The sequence below is a fragment of the Lontra canadensis genome, unplaced genomic scaffold (assembly GCF_010015895.1).
Source record: "Lontra canadensis isolate GAN:19392208 unplaced genomic scaffold, GSC_riverotter_1.0 scaffold215, whole genome shotgun sequence".
NCBI classification, from domain to species: Eukaryota; Metazoa; Chordata; class Mammalia; order Carnivora; family Mustelidae; genus Lontra; species Lontra canadensis.
The window spans coordinates 13,461-20,190 of NW_022631209.1; positions in this window are offsets into that span (position 1 = coordinate 13,461).

Genomic DNA, 6,730 nt, shown 5'->3' on the forward strand with positions numbered 1-6,730 from the left:
ACATTGCCCAGCCCAGCACTTTTCTTCGAAAATCTCTCCAATGAAACAACAGATCATTATTATCGGGGTCATAGTGAGGAAGTATGGTTCAGTAATTATGGTGCAGTAGTTGGCGTCACCGTAATTGAAAAATTAAATACAGTTTTTACCTGTCGACATTTTGCCTTATTTTAGTTTTAAAACAAACGTTGTCTTTGATCCCGGTACAGCAAAGCCGTGTATAGTCCACATTTTGAATTGAAATACTTTTTTTTTTTTTTAACTCTGCGAATAGACTTTTAGGGGCAATTAAATTCAATTAACAATAAATTAATTTGATAAACTTTTTTCATTTATCACGCATCCACTTCTAGCGTATGCGGGAAATAAAATATAGTGCCTTTCCTCAAGGAATTTGAAATCTAGAAGTCTGAATAAAAATAAGGGCACAAATTAAAATGATAGAAATAATACTAGCCATCACTTCTTGAGCATTTATGATGTGTATTTAGTCACTTAACACATGTCTGCTGCATCTAGTCTTGACAATGCTGCAAAATGTCATCGTTATCCTGTATTTTCTTTTTAAGACTCCAGTTCTTAGAGCAGTTTTAGATTCACAACAAAACTAAAAGAAGGTACAGAGATTTCCCATATGTCCCCTAACCCCCTCACATACACAGCCTCTTCTATTACACCCCTTATCAGAGCGCTACATTTATTACAATCGATCGACCTACATGGACACATCATCAACATCATAGGCACCCAAGTCCATGGTTTATGTAAGGGTTCACTCTTGGTATTGTACATTCTATAAGTTTGGACAAATCTATAATGACATGTATCCATCATTAGAGTATTGTATAGACTAGTGTTATTGCCCTAAATATTGTCTTCTACTATTCTTCTAAATATTGTCACCTACTCATCCCTTCCCCTACCCCATCCCTGCCATCCCTGGTCTTTTTTTTGATATCTCTATAGTTTTGCATTTTCTAGAATGGCATATATTTGCAATCATACAGTATGTAACCTTTTCAGAGTACACACTTAATAATACATAGTTAAGGCTCCTCCATGTCTTTTCATGGCTTGTTAGCTCATTTCTTCTTAGCACGGAGCAATATTTCATTTTCTGGATTCCGCGGGTCATAGTTTATTAATCCAGTCACCAACCGAGGAACATCTTGGTTGCTTCCAAGTTTTGTCAATTGTGAATAAGGCTGCTATAAATATTCATGGGCAGTTTTTTGTGTAGACATAAATGTTTGACTCCTGGGGGTCAAAACCAAGGACAGTGATTGCTGAGTCATAAAAGAAGAATATGTTTAGTTTTGTTAAGAGACTACCAAACAATCACCCAAAGTAGCTGTACAATTTTGCATTCCTACCAGCAGTGAGTGAGATTTCCTGTTGCTCCACATCCTTGCCAGCGTTGGATGTTGTCAGTGTTCTAGATTTTGGCCATTCTAAGAGGTGTGTCCTAGTATCTCATTATTGCTCTATTTGCATTTCCCTGATGACATGGTGTGGAGAATCTTGCCATAGGCTTATTTGCATTGTGTATATAGTCTTCGGTGAGGTGTCCATGAGAGTCTTTGGCCCATTTTTAATCAGTTTGTTTGTTTTCTTATGGTTTAGTTTTAAGTATTGTTTGTATATTTTGTCTAACAGTCCTTCATCAGATGTATCTTTTGCAAATGTTTTTCCCCCAGTCTGTGGCTTGTCTTCTTAATTTTCTCAACATTGTCTTTTGCAGACCACAAGTTTTTTAATTTTAATGAACTTCAGCTTATCAATTGTTTCTTCAATGGATCGTGCCTTTGACTATATCTAGTCACTAACTTACCCAGGTCATTGAAGGGTTTTATGAATCATATAGTTTTGCAATTCATATTTAGGTCTGTGATCCATTTTGAGTTAATTTTTGTGAAGGGTTTAAGGTCTGCATCTAGATTCATTTTTTCACATGTGGTTATCCACTTGTTCCAGCACCATTTATTGAAGAGACTGTCTTTGACCCATTGTACTGTCTTTCCTCCTTTGTCAAAGATCAGTTGACTTTATTTACTTGGATCCATTTCTGGGCTCTCTATTCTGTTCCATTGGTCTGCTTACTTATTCTTCATCAATACCACATGGTCTTGAGTACGGTAGCTTTTTTTTTTTTTTTTTTTTTAAGATTTTATTTATTTATCTGTCAGACAGAAAGGGACAGAGAGAGAGTACAAGCACAGACAGCAGCAGGCAGGGGAAGAAGCAGGCTCTCCACTGAGCAAGGAGCCTAATGTGGGACTCGATCCAAGGATCCTGGGATCATGACCTGAGCCAAAGGCAGACACTTAACTCACTGAGCCACCCAGGCGTGCTGAGTACCGTAGCTTTATAGTAATTCTCAAGTTGGGTAATGTCAGCCCTCCAGCTTTGCTCTTTTCCTTCATTAGGTCTGTTGTCTTTCCATAGAAACTTTTGATTTTGTTTCAAATACCTGCAAAATAACTTGCTGGGATTTTTATTGGGGTTGAATGCATAGATCAAGTTGGGAAGAACTGACATTTTGACATTATTGAGTTTTCTTATCCAGGAGCATGGAATATATCTGCATTTATGTGGTTTTATTTTATTCAATAAAGATTTATAGCTTTCCTCATAGAGATCTTGTACATATTTTGTTAAATTTATGCCTAAATATTTTATTTGGCGAGAGCTAATGTAAATAATAGTGTTGTTTTTTTTATTTCAAATTCCACTTGTTAATTGTTAATAGATAGCAAAAACGGCTGACTTTTGTTTATTATATCATGCAACTTTGCTATAATCACCTATTGGTTCCAGGAGATCCTTTGTCTTTTTCTTTCTTTTCTTTTTTTTTTTTTTTTTTTTGAATTTTCTACATGAACAATCATGTCATCTGTGAACAAAGACAGTTTTCTTTCTTTCTTCCTGATCTTTTATTTCCTCCTCTTGTCTTATTGCATTAGCTAGGACTTCCAATAAGATGTTGAAAAGCAGTGGTAAGAGGGGACATCCTTGCCTTGTTCCCACCTTAGTGAGGAAGCTTCTCATTTCTCACCATTAAGTATAATGTTAGTTGTTGGGTTTTGTAGATATCCTTTATCACATTAAGAAAGTTCTCCTCTATTCCTAGTTCATGAAAGTTTTTATCATGAATGGCTTTTGGATTTTCTGAATTGCTTTTTCTGTATCTGGTGGTAATGGTCATGTGATTTTTTTCCTTTTCAGCCTGATGGGATGGATTACCTTAGTTGATTTTTAAATGTTGAACCAGCCCTGTATACCAAGGATAAATTCTACTCAGTCACAGTGTATATTTATTTTTATACATTGTTGGATTTGATTTTCTAATATTTTCTTGAAGATTTTTGCATCTATGTTAATGAGAGATTTGTCTGTACATTGCTTTTTCTTGTTATGTCTTTGTCTCATTTTGGTATTAGGATAATGCTGGCCTCACTAATGAATTGGAAAATATTCCCTCGGTGTCCATGCTCTGAGAGAGATTGTAGACAGCTAGTATAATTTTTCCCTTAAGTGTTTGGACCTGATACTTTCTGATTTGGAAGGTTATTAGTTATTGACTTCTTTTCGTCAATAGATATAGCTCTGCTTAGATGTCTAATTCTTCTTGTTTGAGTCTTGGCAAATTACATCTTTCAAGAAATTGGTCCATGCCCTCTAGGATATTAAATTTGTGGGCATAGCATTTAGAATTATTCATAGTATTTCTTCAGTGTCCATAGAATCTGTAGTGATGTCCCCTCTCTTATTTCTGTTATTAGCAGTCAGTATTCCATGTTTGCAAATGAAAAACACTGAGTTCAGTAAGATTCGGTGCCTTATGCAGAGGCAAACCACCTGGCAAGTGTGGGAGCTGTACTCTGGGTTCAAATGTCTTCGTAAACCACACCCTGCTCATAATACCAGGTAACATATTATTTCACAAGAGTGATACAAAATGGGTTTAGAAGTGGGATACAGATCAGTGCTGAGAACACACTATGAAAGAATATAGCTGATTTTAAGAAGGAAGGTAGCTGAGTTTTACTTCTAAGCAGCCCTGAGATAAGCCAGATCCCATGGCCGTCATTCTTACTGCACACTGTACTTCAGGTTTTCTGCTGCTCATTACACTTCTAATAATGTTATGTTATACATTATTATATATGTTTTGGCCATACTACAAATTCCTTTCCCACTAGAGTATAAGTCTTGCAAGCATAGAAATCACTAAAGTGCTAGTAAATGTTAAACAGCCAGCCCTCAGAGTTGGCCCATCTCTGTGGTCAAATACTCACAAGCTACGGACGTGCCGGCTACCAGCTTGTGAGGTTCCTACAAATGTAACAGACCAGCCGCAGCACATCCCTGATGGGAACCAGCCATATTGCTTATCGGTATATCCCCAGTGCTGGCCCTTGGTAGACTGTTGATATTTCGGTTGAATGAACGGGATTCCTTTCAAGCTGAAGTTTCTAAAAGGCCATATTTCTCTTGTGATTGTGTGTTTGGATAGGAGATCATAATCCCTATCTGCCCCATGCTAACAGTCTGGACCTGGGGAAAGCTGTGATGACTTTCCAGGAGTCGTAACCACAACATTCCAAGCACATTCACGCAACGGTTGCTGAAACACTCACCAGTGTGATGGACCCGTTACAGGACTCAGGTTAGTCTGTGCACCCGACACGCTACAAGCTTATGTCTGAGACACCAATTTTGAGGCAAAGGAAGCTTTATTGTCGGAAGAGCGGCCCAATGAGAAAGCATTCCAAAATGCTTTCCAAAACTGCCTTTCCCTGTTAAGCCCAGGGACAACTTATATATGTTTAGAGAAGAAGGTGATTAGATGAGAGGAAAGTAAGGGGTTTCTTGAAACCTTGAGGTGGGGGGCTTGAAACAATCAGGAGGCATGTATTCTTCCAGAAAATGAGGTGGCATTTGGGACCTGGTACAATCAGGTTCGTCAGATAATTTCAAGACAAATGTTACTATCCGGTCCCCATTAGGCTTCTCCAATCAGTGGGTAAACAGGAAGTAGGGGTGAAAAAGGCAACGTTAATGATTGACTGAGCATGGGGTTAAGAGGTGCATAAAACGTAATTAAGTAGGGAACAAAACAGAACATGGAGCTAAGTTAATAATGCAACTAATCTAACCACAGTTCTGCATTATACTTTCAAAACAAGTCCAGGAACCAAGGGTCCAGCCTCAGACCTCTTAGGTCTGGTTGGATGGGAGGGGATGAGAAAAACATAGCTACTATTTATGATCTTCAGGAAAAAACTCATGTGTTGGATTTATGAGGGTTTAGTCACAGCCACTGTAAATGGTGATATTTAGACTTACTACTCTTAAATTTCATAGGTCTGGCCAGTGCGGTTCCGGAGAACTTAGCTGGTGCCTTTGTTGGAGGCATTGCCATTCTCGCTCAATCTTTAAAATGCATTGGATTAGAAACAACGACATAAAGCACCCAAGAAAGGCCTTGCTCTTCAAGCATTGTATCCTCTTGATTTTAACGGTGGCTACTGCTGTCCTTGTTATCACCAGAGGCATATGTGAACATCTCCTCCATGGAATTATGAGGCCCTGGAGAAGAAACATGTGTTCCTTTATGTCTTTCCCATGTGGTTTCCTCAAGGAGCTCTCAAATTAAATGCACCTTCCTATAGTGACTTAACTATGTTAATCTTATTAAGGCATATGGCCTCACAGGGCCCAGGAAATGGCTAACAAAACCTACATTTTGGAATCTGTTTTAAGTGCATTTCACTGTTTGTACCTCTAGGCTTCTAGATAAAAAGAGAGATCGAGGCTTATATTCAGGGCTTTACTCTTAAAATTCTCAGCTACTCCTTTTCTCCCTCATTTCATAAGTTACATTTCTCCCCGTTGTTATTAAGAGCTTGGACTGGGGTGCCTAGGTGGCTCAGTCGGTTGGGCATCTGGCCCTTGGTTTTGGAGGCTCAGCTTGTGATCTCAGGGTCCTGGGATCCATTCCTGATCCTCATGTCTACTTGTCCCTCTCTCTTCCCTTGTCCTCCTCTCTCTCTCTCCGTCTCTCAAAAAAAAAAAAAAAAAAAAAAAAAAAAAGAACATGGACTACAGAGCCAAACTATCTTGGTTAATATCCTACATCTGCCTTGGTCTACCTAACATGAACTCTCTATGCCTCAGTTTCCTTATCTGTGAAGTGTGGGAAATAATTGTGCCCTCCTCATTGGGCTATTGTGAAGATTTAATGTCATGATGTGTGTAAAGTGTTAACAGAGTGAATCCACTCAGTAAATGCTAGCTAGTTCTAGAAAATATTTTATTCCCATATCTGCCTCCCCCCTTAAAAATATTTCTAGAGGGACGCCTGGGTGGCTCAGTTGGTTAAGCAACTGCCTTCGGCTCAGGTCATGATCCTGGAGTCCCAGGATCGAGTCCCACATCAGGCTCCCCGCTCGGCAGGGAGTCTGCTTCTCCCTTTGACCCTTCCCCTTCTCATGCTCTCTCTCTCTCTCAAATAAATAAATAAAATCTTTAAAAATATATATATATTTCTAGATTTTTTTTTTTGAGATGTGCTTGATTTACTACCTGGGTGTGTCTGAGCTTTTATGTGTATTTATGATCTCTCACATGAGGCTATAAAAAATCCCACTGAAGCAACATTGGGTATCTGTGAAAAGCCTGTGGCTTTTTGCTGGAAAAAGTCACTACCCTTCTGTAAAATAGATCA